Source organism: Balaenoptera borealis (genome assembly GCF_965194805.1).
Source record: "Balaenoptera borealis genome assembly, chromosome: 6".
Taxonomy (NCBI): Eukaryota; Metazoa; Chordata; class Mammalia; order Artiodactyla; family Balaenopteridae; genus Balaenoptera; species Balaenoptera borealis.
This window is the reverse complement of record NC_138863.1, coordinates 115724645-115748603: the sequence shown is the minus strand read 5'-3', so window position 1 is coordinate 115748603 and position 23959 is coordinate 115724645. Positions and strand designations below refer to the sequence as shown.

Below are 23959 nucleotides of genomic sequence, written 5' to 3'. Positions count from 1 at the left end.
CTGCGCGTCTGGAGCTTGTGCTTCGCAACAGGAGAGGCCGCGACAGTGAGAGGCCCGCCCACCGCGATGAAGAGTGGCCCCCACTTGCCGCAACTAGAGAAAGCCCTCGCACAGAAACGAAGACCCAACACAGCCAAAAATAAATAATAAATAAATAAATTTAAAAAAATATCTACCAAATGAAATGAAATAAATGAATAAAGTTTAGGAAAATATGAGTTAGGCAAAGTTATTCCGATTTCTTAGCTGCAGGAGAAAGTGCCTCTAGTATTCCCATGAGCATTTTCAATCACCAAGAATAGAATGCATGCATAATTTCCCAAACTTATGTGGACATACAGACCTCTTTTCATGGAGCAGGTCGTAGGGACTTGTGCTTAAATGGAGATAGGTTTGGAAGAGCAGGTTTTGATGAGAAGGGAAAGGGGGAGGACACTAGAATGCAATGTGTCTGAAGTGAAGTGGGAGAAAGCAATTCATTCATTCACTTGTTTGTTCAGAAAATATCTATCAAGTGCACCTGATGGGGCTTGAGCCCTTCCAGGCAAAGGGGACATGGCAGAGATCAAAAGCCGCTGGGGACCCAGCTTTCACAGAGCTCATGTCCTCTTCTGACCTCTCTGACTTTGCTGACTGCTTTTAATCCTATAAAACACAGAGAAAAATGTTCCAAGCCTATGTTACTCTCCTTTTAAGACTTTTCTTTCTGAAACAAATACAAATACCATACGGTATCACTTATATGTGGAATCTAAAATATGACACAAATGAACCTATCTGCGAAACAGAAACAGAATCACAGACATAGAGAACAGACTTGTGCTTGCCAAGGGGGAGGGGGTTGGAGGAGGGATGGAGTGGGAGGTTGGGGTTAGCAGATATAAGCTTTTATATATAGAATGCATAGACAACAAGGTCCTACTGTATAGCACAGAGAACCATATTCAGTATCCTATGATAAACCACAATGCAAAAGAATATTAAAAAAGAATGTATATATATATGTGTAACAGAATCACTTTGCTGTACAGCAGATATTAACACAACATTGTAAATCAACTATACTCAATAAAAAAAATTTTTAAAGACTGTTCTTTCTGATTAGAATATATAGAAGTGTAATTAATCCCTGGGTGAAGATGCCACACGCATATTTGTGAAGCAACACAAGTTATGGATTTCCTAGCTCCTCTGATTTCATCCCTTCAAGGTCTGCACCATAATCAATATCCCACCATCTAGAAGGTATGACTGAGGAATCCCAGAGGACCACCATCAATGGAATTGTACTCTTTCATCATATCTTCCTTTGCAGTAAGGGAGATGATCATAAAGCAGAAGAAAAGGGGCTGGCTAGAATACTAATTGGCAAGAGGTTGCTTTATCATCTCCAGTAGCCAATAAATATAAATAAATAAAGAATTTTATCCTTAAAAAAGGTCTTGTCTTCCTGATAAACAGAACAGGGCAACAGCTTATTGTTCAGTGAGTTACTGTGCCTAAAATTTCACTCTGAAAATTACTTGTCATGGCAACAGGCAAGCATCACCCCTGAAGCCAGCAGCCTGAAGCAGATAGATTGTTTCAATTATCTAATTTGCACAATGAATGAACCCTGCTTATAGGAAATCCATAGGTGGCTGGCAGTGGCAAATGGCGGCTGCGACATGTTGGGAGGCAGTAGATTTATATTCTCTCTCAAAATACAGAGCAGGATTGTAATTTTCTGCAAATATTCACAGAAGTAAAAGGAGGAAGAGCAGGAAGAAGGGAAGAACTCATTATAACTTCCCCTTTTGTCTTAGCTCCTGGGATGTACCTTTTCTTTCCAAATTGCCCTTTCTCTGTGTGTGTGTGTCTAGTTCAGACAATGCTCCATGTAGGCATGGACGCTTTTGCGGTCTATTATCTAACTGCCCTGCTCTCTTCCCACTGTGCCTCTTAGAGTGCTTTGGCGGTGTTAGATACATGGCCAGAAGATGTCCCTAAGAACTCTTTGGCTTCAAGGGAAAGTGCTGCTTCACAAAGGAAATTTCTGCCCCACCCGGATAGTTGTCCTCGGTTTTGAGTAAACCAGGAGGGAGGCTGCCTTGTGATGGGTGCGTTCTCATCCTCCAACTCAGCCCTCAGGAATGTGTTACTCACCAGTATAGTCCTTCTTTGCTCCTTCCCACCCTTCCCGTCCGAAACAGGGCTGATATAGCTCTACATTTACCTCCCTTTCTCATTTCCCCTATTCTCACCAAGCTCTACATATTCTGTTTGTGGCTTTTTTAGGGAAGACAGTTTAAACCAAGACGACTACCAAGAAACTTGGCTTTCCCAAAGCAATGAATCTTCATGGTGGAATTTTAGGCACCAAGAGAATCTTGGGGTTGCACTGATATTGGATTTTTTTAATTTATTTGTTTCTTTTTGTAGCCAGTGAGGGTAAGGCACAAAGCCTTCAGTCACACTGTGTGCAGTCAACCTTTCCAATCAAACCCGGTTCTTAGGAGGACTCTCAGACCTGAAGAAAACTGCCACCCATTCATCCTATACTTAGATTCTCAATACTTTCAGAGATTGACTACGTTTTAAAAATTCCCATTCCCTGCACTGATTTTTTCCTCCAAATAATCACATTTCCTTTTTCCATGCAATTTTTTTTTTTTTTTTGGCTGCGTTGGGTCTTCATTGCTGCATGAGGGCTTCCTCTAGCTGTGGCGAGCGGGGGCTACTCTTCGTTGTAGTGCACGGGCTTCTCGTTGTGGTGGCTTCTCTTGTTGCGGAGCACGGGCTCTAGGCATGCGGGCTTCAGTAGTTGCAGCACACAAGCTCAGTAGCTGCAGCACGCAGGCCCCTAGAGCGCAGGCTCAGTAGTTGCAGCACATGGGCTTAGTTGCTCCACAGCATGTGGGATCTTCTCAGACCAGGTATTGAACCCGTGTCCCCTGCATTGGCAGGTGGATTCTTAACCACTGCACGGCCAGGGAAGTCCCTCCATGCAAATTTTTTAAAAAAGAAGAATTTAGTTTCATTGTAATATTTTTGGGGGTGGTACTGACATTGACTGAGCTGGTTTGTTTTCAAAGAAATACTTGCTAAATCCCAAAAATGAACAGGGACTTGGGCATTCAGTTATGCATCAGTTCAATATACTTGTTGGGCAAAGTTCAGTTTACAAGGCTAAATTCAGAAATTATTTTCTTTTTAAATTCACTGGAAGAACACATAGGAAAAAGGTTTTCCAAAGTCCATAGGCTGGTGTACACTATACACATCTCCAGAAAATCTAGAGCCATATTTTCACCCTAAAGGCTCTGGTGACAGATAAGAGAAGCTGTAATCATCAATGTTTTAAGTTCTGGCCTTGTGAGAATTTCTGATCTGTCTCCTCTTTACAATCTTTGTTCAAGGAACATCTGTCTTCAGTTCAATAGTTTAAACTCTAATGACCAAATCAGTAAATGTTTATTTTGTAAATTGGCACAGGGAAAGACAGAAGCAGGCTCAACCTTTCACTAATATTTTGTTTACTGTGATAGAAAAAATGTCATCAGATAAATTAGAGCCAGGAAGCTTTTTTCTAACAGGCACATAACATTTATTAATGAGAGGTTGAGGATCGTTTTGTTTAAAAAAATGAAAAGGGTATTGAAGTAGCATTCTTGAATGTTCTGTGTCATTGCCCTTGACCTCATGATGAGTGAAGATAATGATGAATCTTTGCAACAAAATCAGTATACTCGGTGTTGTCGGTATTAAACATACTGTGGTATTTGCAAGATACTTCAGGAATAAGTGGAGTCAGGCTCTTGTAGAGGGTCAGATTCAAGTGAGAAGTGTGGAGAGTCAAGGGTAAGACAACTTAAATTTTCACAAAATTTGGCAAGAAAACTCTAATGAAAAAAGGATTTCTTTGACTCCTCGCAGGAGTAGGTGTAAGAGGGATGTTAGATGCACACATAATTGGCATACGCATCACACTTCTATCTATACTTTTATTCCCAAAGTGTATCATTTACATTCTTAAGTTTTATGACTGGGGAATCCCAAAAGCCTGACTTCCTATAAATTGTGGCAACCATTATATTTTCAATGCAGATTAAGTTATAAATATTTCTACTTGGACTTCCTCTCCATATAAGCCCAGACAAGAAGTTGAGTGAGGCTTGGGCTGACTTTCATGGTGCTATAGAGTTACAAGTCTTCCTCAGAGGGGTCTATCAAGATGCTACAGCTTGGGCTTCCCTGGTGACACAGTGGTCGAGAATCCACCTGCCAATGCAGGGACACGGGTTCGAGCCCTGGTCCAGGAGGATCCCACATGCCACAGAGCAGCTAAGCCCGTGAGCCACAACTACTGAGCCTGTGCTCTAGAGCCCACGAGCCACAACTACTGAGCCCATGTGCCCTAGAGCCCGAGCACCACAACAAGAGAGGCCACCACAATGAGAAGCCCCAGCACCACAACGAAGAGTAGCTCCCCCTCACCGCAACTAGAGAAAGCCCGCGCGCAGCAGCGAAGACCAAACGCAGACAAAAATAAATAAATAAATAAATAAATTTTTTAAAAGAAAAAAGATGCTACAGCTTTAAAAATATAAGGATTTTGAAGGGTTCCATTTAAACAGGCTTTGAGCAAGGGCTCAAAACACTGCCAGAAGGGTGGGAACAACCAGGAATCAGATTCTGAGCAAGTGGTATGAGGTCACGTTCCAAGGATTTGGCTTGGATCTGCAGTTGGAGAAAGTGTTAAACACGCTGCTGCCAAGAACTGAAGACCTCGGCTTCTAAGAATAAAGAAACCAATCTCTCACGCTTCATGAAAAAGTTCCTGGATGAACAGACCAGGAACATAAGCTATCTGGAATACCAGCTTAACTATCAGAAGGACTTAGAAAAGGCGGCCAAGAGTGAAGGACAGCCTGAAAAGGCTGCTGAAGCATCTGAAACCTCAGGTAAAGAGAGGACACCTGAAGGCAACACAGCAAGTCTTCCCACCCAGCAGGTCCCAAAGTCAGCTACTTAAGAATCTTGATCTTCTCCATTTGACAGAAGTGTGCTTTCCTTTTCAGATCGCAAATAAATGTTTTGCATTATAAAAAAAGAAAAAACAGGGCTGGTACAGGCAGCATGCCTACCAAGGCCAACATGGTGAAGCCAGTCAATTACAAGGACCAGGCAGGGCTGTGCCCACTGATGTGAGGCCTGAAACCACGCATCCTATACAGTGGTTTTAAAAACGAGAGTAAGTAAACTTGACAGATGGCACAAAAAGCCAGCTTTTTATTCATTCTCTAAATATTTAGAGTACCTCTTATGTGTCAGGTACTCTGTTAGGTGCTAAGGATATACCGGTGGATAAAACAGACTCGGTCCCTACTTAACTGAGTTTATAAATCAGTGGGAAGGAAGATATATATTTTTTAAACTATGACATATATAAAATACACACTAACAAACAGCCTTAGTCTTAAGTGCTATGAAAGGAAAATACAAGAAAAACTATGAGTATATTTTTTTTCACTGATACATCGTTGACATATAATCTTATGTGAGTTTCAGGTGTACTAAATAGTGATTTGACATGTACATACATTATGAAATGATCACCACCATAAGTCTAGTAAACATCTGTCTCCAAAGTTATTACTGCATTATGGACCATATGCCTTCTGCTGTATACTACATCCCCATGACTTATTCTATTACTGAAGGTTTGTATCTTTTGATCCCTTCCACCTATTTCCCCCACCCCCATCCCCTGCCCTTCTGGCAACCACCTGTTTGTTCTATCTATGAGTCTGTTTTCATGGTTTTTGTTTGTTTTTTTCCTTAGATTCCACATCTATATGGGATCTACAGTATTTGTCTTTCTCTCTCTGACTTATTTCATTTAGCTAATACCCTCCCAATCCACCCAAGCTGTTGCAAATGGCAATATTTCATTGTTTATGGCTGAATAATATTCCATTGTATATATACACCGCATCTACTTACTCCATTACTCTATCAATGGACACTTAGGCTGCTTCCATATCTTGGCTACTGTAACTAATGCTGCAATGAATATTGAGGTGCATATATCTTTTGGAATTAGTGCTTTTGTTTTTTTTCAGGCAAATACTCGTAAGTGAAATTGCTGGACCATATGACAGTTCTTTTCTTAATTTTCTGAGAAACCGTCATACTACGGGTGTGCTGGCAGGCATCTCTGGTCCCTGGCCTGGTTGGCTGCCAGGCCCTGCCTCGCGCGATGGCTGCAGGCCTGCTGTAAGGCAGGGTTAGGCTTCCCACACGGTTGGCTGTACGGCCTGGGAGGGGCGGTGGCTGCCGCGTGCCTACTGGCAGATGGGCCCCGATCCCCTCACAGCCGGGTGCACGGCCCAGGGGGCACTTCGCTGGTGCTGAGCCACTGGGGAGAAGGTAAGCTCCTGGCACTAACAGGCTGGAGGGTGGATTCCGAAATGGGGCTTGCCATCGTGGTAGAGCGAGCTTCCAATAACGGCTGCTGCTAACGTCTCCATCCCCAGCTGCCACCTGCCTCTGCAGGAGGTTCACTAAGTTCAAAACGTGGGTCTGATCTAGGCTCCTTTGACACTACTGCCTCTCTGCTGGGATTTGGAGCACATGAGATTTTCACACACCCTGTAAGAGCAGAGTGTCTGTTCCCTAAGCCCTGCTGGTTTTCGAAGCCAGACGTCCTGGGGCCTCGTCTTCCTTGTCAGGACCCGGGGGCCGGGGAGCCTGATGTGGGGCTCGGGCCCCTCGCTTCTTGGGGAGGACCTCTATGGCTGTGATTATCCTCCCATGTGTGGGTCACCTCCCCCAGGTGTGTGGGTCCTGACTAGACTGCGTCTTTGCCCCTCCGACTTATCTTGCTGTGCTTCCTTCTTCATATTCTTAGTTGTGCGAATTATTTTCTGCTAGTCTTCAGGTTATTCTCATAGGTAGTTGCTCTGTAAGTAGTTGTAATGTTGACATGCCTGTGGGAGGGGAAGGGTTTGGGGCCTTCCTACTCAGCCATCTTGGCCACCTTCCCTATGAGTGCCTAGTTTTATTTTAGAATCAGGGAAGACCTTCTGAGGAACCAACTTTAACATGAGACTTGATGGATTAGTAGAGGCGAGACAAAGAGAGGGAGGAAGAGAGGGCAGAGGTAAGAAGGCGAGAGCAGGGCTGTGAAGGGGTAAGGGGCTTGACGGAGGTCCAGCACAGCCAGGGCACAGTAAGGAGGGGAGAGCAATGAACATGAGACCAGGGACCTGCTGGACATGTTGGCTGGGGTAGGATTTTGGAATTATGTTAAGTGGAATTGAAAACCAGTGAAAGGTTTCAACCAGGGGAGTAAATTGTTTAGGTTGGCTTTTGTTTAAGAAACTCACCTTGGCGGGCTTCCCTGGTGGCACAGTGGTTGAGAATCTGTCTGCCAATGCAGGGGACATGGGTTCGAGCCCTGGTCTGGGAAGATCCCACATGCCGCGGAGCAACTGGGCCCGTGAGCCACAACTACTGAGCCTGAGCGTCTGGAGCCTCTGCTCCGCAACAAGAGAGACTGCGATAGTGAGAGGCCTGCGCACCGCGATGAAGAATGGCCCCCACTCGCCGCAACTGGAGAAAGCCCTCACACAGAAACGAAGACCCAACACAGCCAAAAATAAAAATAAATAATAAATAAAACAATTTTAAAAAAAAGAAACTCACCTTGGCTTCCTAAATTGGAGCAGGTTGAGAGTGGAAGCAAAAAGAATAGTTAGGAGGTTTCTGCAATGGTCAGATGAGAGCTGGCAGTGGCATGGACTGGGGAAGGGCAGTGGGGACAGAGAGAAATTAGAGGGAGTTCTTTTTTCACCTGCCCTCTGCTGTGGCAGATAGATGAAGCCCACCCAACTCCCACTTTCGGTCCCCACTTGTGTGCCTATTCCAACTGCTATCACCTACTTCCACCTAATAGGGGTCCATCAATATCAGAGAAAAGAACTCAAGACCACCCTAGCAGTTACCTGGATTGGTTAGTAATCCTCAGAAAGGAAAGGTTTTCATAACCAAGATTCACTTGAAAACTCTATTCTGTTAAGTTAAAAGACTGCTTCTGGTGAGCAAAGCAAAAGCATCGCATGCTGCTAATTATTTCGCATTCATTTTGGCAGAAGATGCCTGAAATGCTAGCACCAAACACACTGGAACTGACCTAACCACAAGGAAAAGCAACATTGCTTAGCTGAAAATCTGCAAGAAACTCGATATTTATTATTAATGTCACCATGGGCACTGAAGGCTTTGATGTGGATACTGGAGATACCTGCCTGCTTTCAACCAGGCACAACAATCTCACAGTCTCTTTTCCCCTGCCCAAGAGCATTTAATTCAAGGGGAAAGAAGCTTTTTCAGCAGTTTGCCCTCCAGACCAGTTTTGAGTACAGAAATCAAACCATTTCAAAGGGGATGTGGGATGTGCTCTCAGCACAACTGGGAAAACCACAAGGTTTAGTAGAAACAGGGCCTGACAAGGAAATGAGGGCTTCTGAACAGGATGGCCAGGCACAACCCGTGTCATTTAACCATGAAACCCACGTTTATCGTCCAACTCTGAAGTTCCCAATTCTTTAACTTCCCTTACCTCCAGGTGCCCCAAAAGGCAGAAAACATTTAGGACCCTGACTCCTGTCCCCAGTTCTTGGCCAGATACAGAATTATGTATAATTACATCACCTTAAGTATCTCAGCTGAGAGCCTCCCAAAGGCTCATTGGTAAAGCAGGGTAGGGGTGGGAAGGAAGGTAGGCAGGGCAGGGCAGTCCCTATTTTGTAGATGAGACTACAGAGCCCACAACTGGGACAACACGGACACACAGCCCCCTTCTCTTCCTGCCAGCATTTCACGCCAAAAACTTCATTTAATAAGCTCCCATGTCATTTGCTAAGTCTTCCTTCTGCCACAGGGAATATTTATTCCTATAAAATAGAGATAAGAGGCGCTCCCTTTATCAATTCCCTGCATTGGCGGCACAACATTCATTCATTCATTATTGAATCAGCAAACATTTAAATGCCAGACACTGGGCTCCTTAGACAAGTTACTTAACCTCTCTGAGCACCAGAGGTCGCATATTTATAACGGGGTTCATAACTTGATGGTGAGGTCATTTTGACAATTAAATGAGATATTTTTAAAACACCAAGCAGTGTCTGGCAATTAGCAGCTGCTCCATTTCTTTTTTTTCCTTTCTTTTGCATTGCACCTGCTCCAGTCGCTCTTCTAATGGGGTCTTTCTTGTTGCTGAACTTATGCCCACCTCAGAAAAACACTCAACTACACAGCCCTTGGAGTTGCCAGAGGAGGTTTTATAGTGAATATTCTAGAGCCAACTCTGTGCTCATAGCAAAATAAATAGGAAGCCCTTGCAGTTCTGAGTAGTCAAGGTCATGGAACTGGATTGGCCTAGTAACACATCTCCATGATGGGATGCATTTATTTCCCTTCTCTCTGCTGATGCCATGATGATTTCTAACATACGGACTTTGGGAGGTCGGGTGAATCTTGTCCTCACCCTGTGGGCCCCACTATTAGGCATTTTCTGTGCTCTTAGAGGGAAGAGCTCCTTTGGCTGATCTCTGGATTTCCTATTAAGGCACAGAGCTCTGCTCTGCTGCAGCAGAGGCTCTGAAAAGTCTCAGGAGCATCTTTTTATTTGAAAAGGTACCACAAAGTATCAAGCAAGGCCGACCACACAGCAATTGAGCAAAATAAAATATTCATCAGAGGACATTACTGAGAAGGAAACAGCATAATTAATTTCATGAAAACTCCATTGTAACAGAGGAACAAAACTGATCATGCAATAGTCTTACAACTCTGGAGCCTCAAAGCCAACATAAAATAACTGAGGAATAAAATGAAAATAAAACAAATCTCTGGCATACATGGAGAGAATGCATGACTGCAAGGTGATTGAAAAATAATAAATAACAAGGTTCAAGTAATGCAAATGCTGGCTGGAGTTCTCTCATTTACTTAGGAAGACAAAACTTACATTTTGCTAATGTTAATGCTAATAGTCATAACTTGTTTGAATACATTTGAGGAGAACATTAGTGAAGTAGGAAGACAGGAAACATAAGAGCAAAAGGCTGGAAAAATAAGAATGGGGTAGTTTTGCTAGCTTCAGCTGCAAAATTTTGCAGACTCCATAGCCTTCATCTTCCCAAACAGAGTAGGTAGTGAGTCCATTCTAAAAAATTCTGTCTCGCTGCAGGGATCATTAAGAAAAATCACATCCTATAAGGGCCTGCATTCCAGGGAGTGGTGCCTGGAAAGGAGTGGCTCAAACTAAAGGAGTAGCCACCCTTTACAGAGCACCTATTCTCCACTAAGCTCTACTCCAGGTACTTGATGTATACCTCCTCCTTTGAGCCACCTGTGTGAATGAACTGGAGAAGCAGCAATGTAAGCAGGCAGGAGAAAATGCCAAAGTATCAGGAAACTCGGGCTCTAATCCTACCCCTGTGAAAAACTGCTGCCTGGCTTTAGGCAGGCCGTGCAATCCATCTGTGCCTCAGTTACCCCCATCTACTAAATGGGGGTAATCATCCTTTCTGTGCCCACCTCAGCTGATTTGTAAGAAGATCAGACAGGACTAGCAAGAGTGCAAAGCAAGTGTAACACAAATGTCAAGAGTTTTCTTTATTGTTTTGTTTTATTTTGCTTTTGGAACCCTTTGAACTTAGCATACTGATGAAAGGAGTAAAAGAATAATCTAAACCTATCATGTGATGCCTCAGCCTACTGCTACAGGTTTTTGCAGGGGCTGGGAGATTACATTTCTCCTGCTTTGATGATGGATGTGACCTTGCAGAGCTCCTTATTATTCATGCCTTGCTCTAATTATGATATTCCTGAAATGAAGGGGAAGTTAAGCAAGTGGCTTTGTTATTCCACCCCCCCCCCACCCACGAGGAGTCTTGGAGTCTCTCCAGATGTTTAAAGCGATTGGACTTGTGGGATAAACCTCTCATTTATTTCTCAGACTCCAGCAATATCCAAGTACTCTCACATCTATAGATTTCTGAAATTGATAGTAGCCACACTACCTTACTTCTGCATTTGTCCTCTTCAATAACGCCCATGTCCACTTTCCCCTCTCATTTCAAGCATTCCGTAGAAGTAAATCCATGTGACTCCCCACACGTATTAGTCAACGAGAGGTGGAAGGGGAGGCCTTAAATAATCTGACATCACGGTTTGGGTAATTCAGACTGGATGACATAAATGACATTGTTTCCACCTTTTCATAGAATCTGAGCATTTTGCATTCCTAATGGACCTCACTAATTACCCAATTTGACATCCTGTATGTGTAGATAGAGAAAATTTGGTCCCAGGAGGCTCAAAACTTGGACCTGGAAAGTGTATCATTCGTCTCTGCTTTATTTTCTTTTCACAGTCAGGAGTCCTCCGGACTTCCCTGGCGGTCCAGTGGTTAAGACTCCTCGCTTCCACTGCAGGGGGCGCGGGTTCGAGCCCTGGTCAGAGAACTAAGATCCAGCATGCCGCTCAGTGTGGCAAAAAAAAAAAAAAAAATCAGAGTCCTTCACCTGGGTGACAAAGAACATGGCAAGGGAAGGGCTTGACTATGGGCTGTTGGGAGAAGTGGTGGAAGACCCAGAAAAACCTAGTGTTAGAAATCCAGAGACAGGGACACACACCAGGTATAAAGGATGCTTTTCATGCTCCCCAAACAGACTCTATGAGAAACAGAAAATGAAATGTATATGATCTTAATAATAAATGTATATAATTAAGCTAATATAACCAAAGACATAAAGATCTAAGGCATGTGATCTAGAACATAGGGAATCAGAAAGAATTAGGGAAATAAGGGACAGTGTATCAATGGTGCCAAGAAATTCTGATGTTAAAATGCATAACTGGGATTTCCCTGATGGTCCAGTGGTTTAGACTTCGCCTTCCAATGCAGGGGCTGCAGGCTTGATCCTTGGTCGGGGAGCTAAGATCCCACATGCCTTGCAGCCAAAAAACCAAAACATAAAACAGATGCAATATGGTAACAAATTCAATAAAGACTTTACAAATGGTCCACATCAAAAAAAAAAATCTTTAAAAAAAAAAGCATAACCAAAATAGAGATCTGAGCATTATTCCATATTTAATCTCTACTATATACCTTAATTTAATATTTAAAACTAAAGTCTGTGATAAGAGAAGCATTTAGCAAAATGTAAAAAAATACCTATTTTCACTAACATCTAATTTATTTTGAATCTTTATTTTTAATTGAATGATTTTTATCTCAGCCAAGTAACTCACTTATATGGTCACAAAAATCAAATAACACAGAAAAGCTTAGGATAAAAAACAAATCTCCTGGGCTTCCCTGGTGGCGCAGTGGTTGAGGATCTGCCTGCTAATGCAGGGGACATGGGTTCGCGCCCTGGTCTGGGAGGATCCCACATGCCGCAGAGCAACTAGGCCCATGAGCCACAGCTACTGAGCCTGCATGTCTGGAGCCTGTGCTCCACAACAGGAGAGGCCACAATAGTGAGAGGCCCGCGCACCGCGATGAAGAGTGGCCCCCGCTTGCCGCAACTAGAGAAAGCCCTCGCACAGAAACGAAGACCCAACATAGCAATCAATCAATCAATCAATAAATAAATCTTTAAAAAAAAAAAAACAAATCTCCTGCCTGACCTCTCCCCATTCCTCCCATCCTTATACCTGAAACAACCACTTTTATCTTTCTTAGCTGTTTGGTTTTTCTGTTGTTGTTAGCAATTTCCACATCACTAATAGACTTAGACCAATATTTCTTGATTTATTAATTAACTAATCACTTTCAAAACTGTATTTTGTGTTTTTGTTGTATCAGGTGAACACTGAGACATTTGGTTAAACCAAATTAAACATTCTTCCCATCTACAGGGCTTTTTTATAGCTTACGGGGCCTCTAAAATATTAAAAGTTATCTGATAAGTACTATTATTTCTAGGTAGTGGGTAATGGGTTACTTTATTTATTTATTTCTGTGGTTTAACATTTTTTCCAACTTTCTTATGTAGAATTTTTTTTTAACTCCTAAAAGTTAGAAAACTGCATGTTTAATAAAACTTAAACAGGGAGACATCTGGTTAAAAATAGCGAAATAAAGGTATGTCTACCATTAAGCAAAAACAACACAATGAGAGAGAGACAGAAGGGGCAGTGGGGACTGAATCCCATCTTCACTGAAGTTATAAAATATTCACAACCCATAATATGTTATTTTTATCAAATTAATGAAATACACAGAGACATAACATGTACCTTCATGTTCTAACATGAGAGAAAGTTTTCTGTATTATGTAGCAAAATCTTAAAGACCCCAAAGTTTAGGACAGCAAGCTCAAGGGTTTGAGAGGCTATTGATACAACACTGAATTCTCGCTCCTCCGCGGGTTGGGAGTGGGGTACAGTGAGGAAACCAGTCCGCATGCTATCTTCTCAAAGTCACCTTCTGGTGTGACTGGGTAGGTTTTCTGCTTTGCAGCTGCCTCTAACAGTCAGCTGGAGAAAATTAAACACTCAAGACAATAAGGAGAGAGAGACTTGTGGCATACAGGACTAAGCTGCTTGGCACAGAGATTCCCTACTTCCTCAGAGGGGTGCCAGCGACACTCCGAGAGTGCAGAGCAGATATACTCTTGCGGCAAAATAAATAACAGAGCTGATGAGACGGTATTTGGAAAAAATATATGTGAATTTAACCTGCCCTCTCTGCTGATTCACTCCCCTAGCCCCTTGTCATATATAGTGTAGAAAACAGCTAGTCCCAAAAGCCTACACAAATATAATTGACAATCAATTAGGATCCAGTATAGACAAAAACATAAAAAGAAGGAATATAGTACAACAAACAACAAGCAAATAAAGACTGCTCTTCAGGATTATACCAGGAGGAAGGAAGGAGAACACTTAAAAAATTATAATATCAAATAAATTTTAGAAAGCATAACTTCTTTGAAATCAGACTGTATATAAAAGATAAACAAATTAAAAAAGAAATATATGTGAATTATAATAACATAAAAAGAAATTAAAATATAAAAAGAAATATAAAATTAATACTAAACTGACATCTCAGAAATGGAAAATATAATAAAACTATCAAGGAAATGAAAACAAGTTATAAACAGTAAAAAGTAGATCTGACTTTGCTAAAAACATCCAGGGATACCAGGGACAGGCTTTAGACATCGGAAGTGAGAAAAATAAAATTGGAAAAATAATTTATAATAATTAGGGGGAGAGTGATATATGCAGAACACAAGGAGATCCAATCTACATATAATAGGTCTTCTTGAAGTAAAATCAGAACAGAGGAAGAAAAAACATTCAAAGATACAGTAAAAGAGGTACAGTAAAAGAGGTCCAAGAGGGAAGGGATATAGATATACATATAGCTGATTTACTTCATTGTAAGCAGAACCTAACACAACATTATAAAGCAATTATACTCCAATAAAAAATAAATAAATACATTATACCAAAAAAAAAATACAGTAAAAGAGACATTTTTTCCAAACTAGTAATGAATTTGAATTTATATTTTCTTTCAGAAATTTTTTCTTCTGCCATGTCTTGGAACAATTTTCCTCCACTGTGTGTACGCACATGTGTGTGTAATATGTTCCAGGAAAATGACATAGAATAAATAACAGTGAGATATATACTTTTAAAGACATTACCGAACTTCAAAGATTAAAGAAGGATTTCTGAGGGAGGGATGGGGTCGGGGTGAATCTGGGAAAAAAATCAGTTCTGCTCAGAAGTTAAATTTTTCTGAGTTTTCCACAGTGATGTTCAGTGCTAAAAGAAATGGAATACATATTTATATATCTGTAACTAAAGACATATAAAGTGGTCTTGAATGATAACACACAAAGCTGATACCATCATTGCCTTCGAATAATGTACTGAGATTGGGAAGATAGTCAAAAACTCTGATTTTCGGGGCTTCCCTGGTGGCGCAGTGGCTGAGAATCTGCCTGCCAATACAGGGGACACGGGTTCGAGCCCTGGTCTGGGAAGATCCCACATCCCGCGGAGCGACTAGGCCCGTGAGCCACAACTACTGAGCCTGCGCGTCTGGAGCCTGTGCTCCGCAACGAGAGGCCGCGATAGTGAGAGGCCCGCGCACCGCGATGAAGAGTGGCCCCCGCTTGCCGCAACTAGAGAAAGCCCTCACACAGAAACGAAGACCCAACACAGCCAAAAATAAAGAAATAAATAAACAAAATTTAAAAAAAAAACAAACTCTGATTTTCTGTGACGTTTTAATTTTTAAAGTAAAATATAAAAATAATATAAACAATAACCACAACAATAATAATGATGGTGAAGCAACTGCTACAATTATCAGGGCAAGACAATATGACCCAAAAAGATACATCCAACTAAGTTGTTTCTCAAGTAGAAAAAAGCAGATATCATTTTCAAATATAGAGAACTAAGCCACTTTATGAAATAATTTTGATATACAGAATGACTGGAGAAGCCATGACTTTTTTAAAAAACTGGTAATAAGCAACCAATCCATTATAAAATTGTTAGACAATTGTGAAAGTTATTATAGAACAGAACTACATGTAAACTTTGACAAGGTAATGAAGACAAACCAGCTATTTTCACTGAATTGCACTCAAAGAGATATTTGTTAGGTGAGCTCTTATTTATGTAACATTCATCAATGTGAACAATGTCTGGGAATTAAAATTATGCAAAAGAAAGAAATACAGAATTGGTTGCTTTCTCACATTAGGATCTTTCAGAAAGATTGAAGAAATGTTCAACATTAAATAAGACACAGAATAAAGTAATAGAAAGCCACTGTAGTTTCATGGATGATGGGACTGATTATATTATTGTTAAGATTATTCATTCTTCCCCATCTCCCATCCATATATTCTACCTTATTTCATTAATGCAGGATTTGACCATGTGACTTTCTTTGCTCAATGCAATGTTACCAAACTTGACATAATTAGGGTATTCTAATAAGATCGTGAGGTTGAGTGTCTTCCCTCTAGGCTCTGCCACTGCTATTAGAAGAATAACAGATAGCTAATCATCCCTATTCTGTAGCCCCAGAAGTAAAAATAAAATGGGTGCTTAGAGACTGAACAGATAAGTCACAGACTGGATGACAAAAAATTCAAAACACTTATCTGATAAAGGGCTTGTATTCAGAATATACAAAGAACTCTTAACACTCAATAATAAGAAAATAAACCAAGTTTAAAAAGAGCAAAAGATCTGAACAAATACCTCAGAAAGATACAGAGATGGCAAATAAACATCAAAAAAAATTTTAATATAATTTGTCATTAGGAAACTGAAAATTAAAATAACAATTGATACCTCTATACACCTATTAAAATAGCTATGATTCAAAAAACAAAAAATACTAAATGTTGGCAAGGATACAGAGCATTAGGAATATAATTAATTGCAGGTAGAAATACAAAATGCTAAAGCCACTCTGGATGGAAGTTTGGCAGTTTCTTATAAACCCAGCTTTACCATACAATCCAGCAATTGTGCTCCTAGTCGTTTATTCAGATGACCTGAATACATGTCTACACAAAACCCTGAATACAAAATTTTATAGTAGTTTTATTCTTTCACCAAAAACTGGAAATAACCAAGATGTTCTTTAATAGGTGAATGTATAAATAAACTGTAGTATATCATACAATGAAATACTATTTGGTGATATAAAGAAACATCTCAGGCTACAAAGACATAGAGGAAACTTAAATGCATATTGCTAAGTAAAGGAAGCCAGTCCAAAAAAGGTTATATACTATAGCGTTCCAATCATATGACATTCTGGAAAGGGCAAAACTATAGAGAGAGTAGAAAGTTCAATTGATGCCACGGAGAGGAAAGGAGGGATGAATAGGTGAAGCACAGGGTATTTAACCTGTGGTAAAATTATTTTGTATAGCACTGTAATGGTGGTATATTACACTATGCATTTATCAAAACCCATAGAACTTTACAGCACAAAGAATGAACCTTAACATGTGCAAATTTTAAAAAATCATAGAGGCGTTTAGGAGATGCCAAGAACAATGCCGACTACGGTAAGGGAACCTAATCGTAATAAAAATATATGAAACAACTTCAGTGAAGAGGGTTAGGGGAAGTGTACTGACCTAAGTGACTCTGGAAATGAGTAGAATCTGTAAGAATAATGGCAAAAGGAACTGTATATAGGCACTATACAGTTTTACAAGTTGATAAAACTCTTTCCCGTCAGATAGGGATTAATAATTCTAACACTGCTATACATGTCCACTGAAAATGAAAAACTAAGTAAATAGATGGTGGATGATGAGACCCTGGTTTCTTACTGGAATGGGAGGTTACAAACCAGCAAGGGTAACGAGCTAGAATGATCCCTGTGGTAATGGATTAGAGTTGGAGACCTCAGTAAGAACTCATGTTTAACTTAATATAGGTATAGTTTATTACATAAAGAAATATTTACAGATATATGGATAAATATAGGTTAGTATGCACACATATATTTTTGCTCTGTCAGCTGAGAAGGCCTAGAAGAAATAACACCACAGTAGAAATGAGCACACTTACCACCCAAATCTTGGTTTCTAAAATCATTTTCCAATAAGGAACCAGGGCTTATTGGAGAAATGGCTGGCCCTAGGACTAGGGCAGGGAATTTACAAGATGATTCCTGGAGCATCTTGCAGCCCAGAAAGTAAGAAAGTGCTCAAAGAAAACACCACACACACACACACACACACACGCACACTGATGGGGAGTACATTAACGGGGCACAACAGCCAAAGCTGAAACAATCTAAGCAACAATGAAAGTGGTACTTTATTCCTCTGAACTTCTTCCCCCAAAGCCATAACCTCAAGCTAACCATAAGAAACACACCAGAAAATTTTCAATACAAGGGCACCCTACATTATACCTGATCAGCACTCCTCAAAACTTTCAAGGTCATTGAAAACAAGGTCTAAGTAACTGTCAGAGCCAAGAGGAGCCTAAAGAGACATGACAACTAAATATAATATAGTACCCCAGGCAGGATCCTGGAACAGAGAACGGACACTAGGTAAAAACTAAGGAAATCTGAATAAATTATAGACTTCAGCTAATAACAGTGTGTCAGTATTGGTTCATTAATTATAACAAATATGCTATACTAATATGTTATTAAAAATAGGAGGAACTGTGAGGGCAGTACTATATGGGAACTCTCAGTACTATTTCTAAAAAATAAAAAATTGTTTACTGATAACAAAAATTAAAAACATGGGACAGACCTGAGCCTGAATCTAAATGAGGAACCAAGCCCAGCCAGATCCACAGCAGGAGGCAGAGCCTCCATCCAGCTCTCCTGGTTCACAGAGCTAGAAGAGGAATTCTGGAAACTCCCCGAATCCCTAAAATAGAGGACATGCAACAGGAACTCTGGTAAATATTGCCAAGAAACTGCACAAAATGTTCTACTCTTTAAACCTCTACTAAATGCATAAGAGTTTTTATTTACTCTCACTTTTGCTACACTTGACAACATAAATACTTTTTAAATTTTTGCTAATTTAACCAGTAAAATATTTTACTTCTCTAAATTTGAATGTCACTGTTTCCTCCTCCTGGTAAAGATGGACTTCTTTTACCAATAAGTACTGCAGTAGGCATTTCAACAGGTAAGAACTTTTTAAAACATGACTCCGGTAGCATTATCATGTGATTAACAATAATTCCTTATAACATTTTAATATCTACTTCAAGTTCAATGTTCCCCGAATATTTAAAAATAGTTTTAAAGTTGATTTGTCTGAATAAGAATCCAAACAAGGTCCACATATTGCATTTAGATTATGTGTATTATAAGTCTCTCTTAATATACAACAATTCTCCTTTTTGTGCTATTTATTATTTGCAAGAACTAAATTATTTGTCTTACAGAATAACTGGATTTGGCTGATTAAATGACCTCCATCCCCTGTATTTTTCTGTAAACTGGGAGTTAGATCTAGAGGCCTGATCCATCATAGGTTATTTCTTTTGTCAACAATACTTTATAACATTTCCGTACACTTCCTATTGCCTTGCATCAAAAGAAAAATATGTCCTGTTTGCTCCTCCTCTAGTGATGGAAAGATTAATTAGTGGATTCAGGTCATGTCAGCCTGATCCATCTATTATTAAGTTTCACATATAATGTTTCTTATCTAACGGTTTTAGCAACTACTGATGACCATCATCTAGATCCATTAAGGTTGTAAATGTGGTTTTCTATTTCTATCATTTCTTCTCATTTGTAAGCTATGATTAAAAAACAAACAAACAAACAAACTTTCCCTCACTAATTATTTTCCTGCCCTGAAATACAATTCATGCAAGAAAGACTACTTACTGTCTCAATTGAAATACAAACTGTCTGAATCTGGGGGATATTTTAACTACGTTTTCTGCCAGTGGATGAGGGGAGCTGATTCAGGAAGTACAGCATGGGGCTTTCTTCAACATGCAATTCCTTTTCCGATGCAATTAGGTGAGCACCAAATGCTTCATGCCAACCCTCTTCACATCCACCCTCTGAGTCATACTACTGAGAGCCTTTGTCAGGGCTTCATGTGGAGAATACCTAGACACTATCTCTGCCAAACAGGCTGGGTATGAACCAGGGTAGTAGGAAGATGACAGTAACACTGTTTTCTCCTTTGGTACTACTGATTAGCTTTGATTGTCTTCTAGGCAACTTTATATTGTGAGCAACTAGAAGCAACATATGGTAACCCACCTGGCACATTTTCACTTGTCATGATTTTTTTCTCTGTACCTCTTGGAACATATGTTAAAACTGATAAAATAGAAATGCAATAATCTTTAAAAATCAAGCCAGAATTTTTATCTGTACCTTCTTTCCCTTTATTTCCTTCTGTATAAAACCAAGAACAATATCACTGAAGAAAAGTAAAATTGTCCTTCATCATCATTAAGAGGAAATATCATTTATTTGTCAGTCTCTTGCTCTATACTACTACTATGCCAAGTGCTTTAAAATGCATAATTCAATTCTGACATCATAGAAACCCTGCAAGGTTATTTTATAAATAACTAAATGCCCATGATCGTTCAGAGCGTTAAGTGGTGGAACTGATATTGTAACCTAGGTCAGTATTGTCCCAAGGTCTGTATTCTTTCTTTGTTTCTCACCATCAGAAACATTTATTGAACACCTCTGCTGTGGCCAAGGCACTGTCCAAGGTGCTGGAGAAACAGAGGAATACGGTGGTCCCTGTCCTCAACAACCTTGCTATTGCTACTCAAAGTGTGGTCTGAGGTCCAAGCAGCAAGGACATCACCTGAGAGCTTGGCAGCTATGAAGAATTGTCTTCTAGGCAACTTTATATTGTGAGCAACTAGAAGTAACATGTTGTAACCCACCTGGCACATTTTCACTTGGAATGATTTTTTTTTCTCTGTACCTCTTGGAATCTATGAAGAATCCAGGATTTCACCCCAAACCTACTGATTCTGATTTCACCCCAAATCAGAATATGTATTTTAACAAGATACCCAGGTATCTCATATTCTATATATTAGGTATGCATAAGAAATGTTATGTTTGAGATTAATAAAGAATTTTTAACCTAGTTGTGAAAATAGTACATAGCCACTTAAAAAGAAAACTAACTATACAGAATAGCCAGAGATGAGTAGACAGTGAACGCTGCAAGAAGCTAGCACCATGGGGATACAGTGGAGCTAGAAAGTGTGTAGCACAGATCCAGGGAAGACTGCTTGGAGGAGGTAGAGCTCAAATCGAGTCATGCAAAATGCTTTGCCTGGTAACATGGGGAGATTGTTGTGAGTAGAAAGACTGTGACGATGAAGGCATCAAGGTAAAGACATTTATGGAATGTATGAGAAGCAGGGCTGACTCCGGCCAAGATGAACCCTCATGAGACTCTCTAGGAAAGAGCAGAGGCTGTGGTTTCATCTCTGTTCTCCTAGGATCTTACCCAGAGTCTACCATTTTGTTGGTATTCAATAAATATTTGTTGAATGAAAGGCACTTCTTAAAAGTTCCACTTCCATACTGAATTATACTACATGTACTTATCCTAAGAGTTGTTGATGTTTTCTAAATTAATATGTTGGGGATGGTGTTACCTTGAGGAGAGTTTCAACCACTGGTGATGTTGTGGTCGGTTGATGTGTCTACATAACACAGTGATGAACTTCAAAAGACTTAAATTCTTTAAGTACTATGTGGAGATCAGAGTACTATATAAGCATTTTATTTCATGAATAGATATATTATGGCCAGTATTTAGGAATATTTCCTTAGAATAGAGTCATAAAATGGAATTACTTGATGAAAGATATATAAACATTTTAAAGCTTTGAATCACCCTGCCAAATTGATTTTCAAAAATGATATTTCCTTTGGCAATGCCCTGATCTGGAAAACTGCTTAGGAAGAAGAAGGTACAGAGGAGTGGGTTAACTGTTTGATGAATAACGAATAATTGCTTCTGTATGAAGTTATTATCATCTTCCAAGAAATGTAATAGTCACCTTACATATGATATCTCTAATGCTCACCTTGGCCTTTAAAATATATATTATTACTGCAATTTTTTTTTCCAACCCAGGTACTTTTATTTTTTTATTATTATTAGTTTTTTAATCAGTCATCAATTTTATACATATTATTGCAATTTTACAGATAAGGAAACTAAGGCTGAGAAGGGCTTAATAGCTGTCCCCAAAGTCACATAGCTATTAAATGTTGGAGCCAAATTAAGAAACCAGATCTCTTAATCAAGATCTCTATTCTTTCCCTATGCCAAAATTTCTGTTCTGGCTATCTTTTGCTGCATAACAAATTACCCCCAAATCCAGTGGTTTTAATCAGCCACTCTTTTATTATATCTCACAATTTTGTGGATCAGGAATTTGGCCAAGGTTTGGCTGGGCAATGCTTTTCCTTCACATGTCATTAGCTGGGGTAGTTCATGTGGAGGTGAAGTATCCACTTCAGGGATGCCTGACTCACACGATTGCAAGTTAGTGCTGGCCGTTGCCTGGAAGCTCAGGGAAGGCCATCAGTTGAGGGTCTTAGTTCTTTTCTACATGGACTTCTGCACTGGGGTAATTGAGTTTTTTCACAGCATGGATACTGGGTTCCAAGAGTAAGTATTCTAAAACACAGGAAGTATAATAGAAGTTGACAGTCTCTTAAGACCTGAGCCCTACAAGTGGCACAGAATCACTGCTACGAGATTCAATTGTTCACAGTAGCAAAAGAGTCCACCCAGATTTAAAGGAAAGACATACAGACATAGACCCCTACATAAGTGTCAAACAATTAGCAGTCATCTTTAATTTATCACATTTCCGAAACTTGGATGTTGAAAATACATACATTCAAGTTATGCACCATATATAATTATTCCAGAATAATTCATGGACACCATTGTTATTTTCACCATTTTAAGACCTTTCATTCTATTTTCTGTAACCATGTGTATGAATTATTTTGAGAAAAATGAAGACATTTTCTGAAGATTTTACTATAAAGTCTTTATTTCAGAAACAAGAAGTGGTCAGAAAAAAGGCTGAATCATGGAAAGGGTGCTGTTTGCACTTCTGGTTTTCTCTTTTTTGCTCTCTGACCTGGCTTGCTAACTCACCAGCAGGAAACTGCAATTTGAGGAGTGGCAACTCTCTGAATTCAAGACATGGTTTCCAGGATGACAGCAGTTAGATAAATGTTGCTTTTTCATCAATAAAGCACTGCAAAGAAGTGTTCTTCGGTAGGTAACTACTGAAGAGAGCCCCAGTTTTCCCAATTATAGGATAAACTGGGCTGGGCTCATCAATGTCTTTAATCTAGTTAGGATTCAAATGAGGTTTCCATTTTACAAATCCATGCAGACTGCCTTCTAAGCAAACACAGGTGTATGTGGCTTGCTGGCAACTATAAGCATTGCTGACATATTTCCACTCCATTAAAAATTCCCCTTCCTCCTACATGTGTTGAGACCCCGCACTCATGGTTGACTGTGTGTACTCTTTTCAGGAGTTCACTAAAGCACCACACCCATTTTCCGGATTAAGCAAATATGAAAAGCCAACATAATTCCCATATATCCACCTAATTTAATACCTACTCTCCTGATCTAAATAAATCTCCCTTGGAGACTTTGCCAAGAATCCAGGCTCTTCCTTCTGCCCTCTGTCCAGTTTCAGGGCTCTGACAGTGAGGCCAACTCAGAAAAACATCCACAGAGTAATGGATGAAAAAACATAAAATGGGCCTGCATTAACAGTGCAATAAAAATTCTTTATGAATCTATCTCCGTATGAATGGCAAACAGGAGGGGATGAGTGTATGAGTCTGTGCCTGACCCAGTACACATCACACTCTAGATCCAGATCCATAAGTTAAGGTTATCTGCTCTTCCCAACATTCTCACAGAAAACGAAGTGTTCTGAATAACATATACACATTTGAAAAAATATTCATAGAGGGACTGCTAGACCCTGCTAGACCAGAAGCTACAAATGTGGGTTAGGATTATGACTGCTGGTAATGGTACTAAGAACGCCATGGAGAGCTGACGAGCCAGAGATGAGCTTCGGTTGCCCAGGTTTTGACAAATTTTATTTATCTCAGGGTCTAACCATTTCTCCCCTTGCCGACTCCCACTTCAGCCTGGAACACTGAGTAAGATGAAAATGTCCTTTAATTCCTTCTACCCTCTGCACAGTGTGTTAAAACTTGGACAAAAGGCTAATCAAGTTCTCTCTGCATCATGAAGTTATGAAAGTTTATGCTACCAACTACCTTTCCAACATAAAAAAAAAATTGTGGGACTTTCCTGGTGGTGCAGTGGTTAAGAATCCGCCTGCCAACGCA

At 40.1% G+C, this 23959-nt stretch overlaps 1 long non-coding RNA gene across 1 annotated transcript in view; it reads left to right on the top strand.

The window, feature by feature from the left end:
- Positions 1-23959, top strand: part of LOC309631496 — a 549237-nt gene that overhangs the window by 338266 nt on the left and 187012 nt on the right. The gene's annotated exons all lie outside the window — the stretch shown is intronic.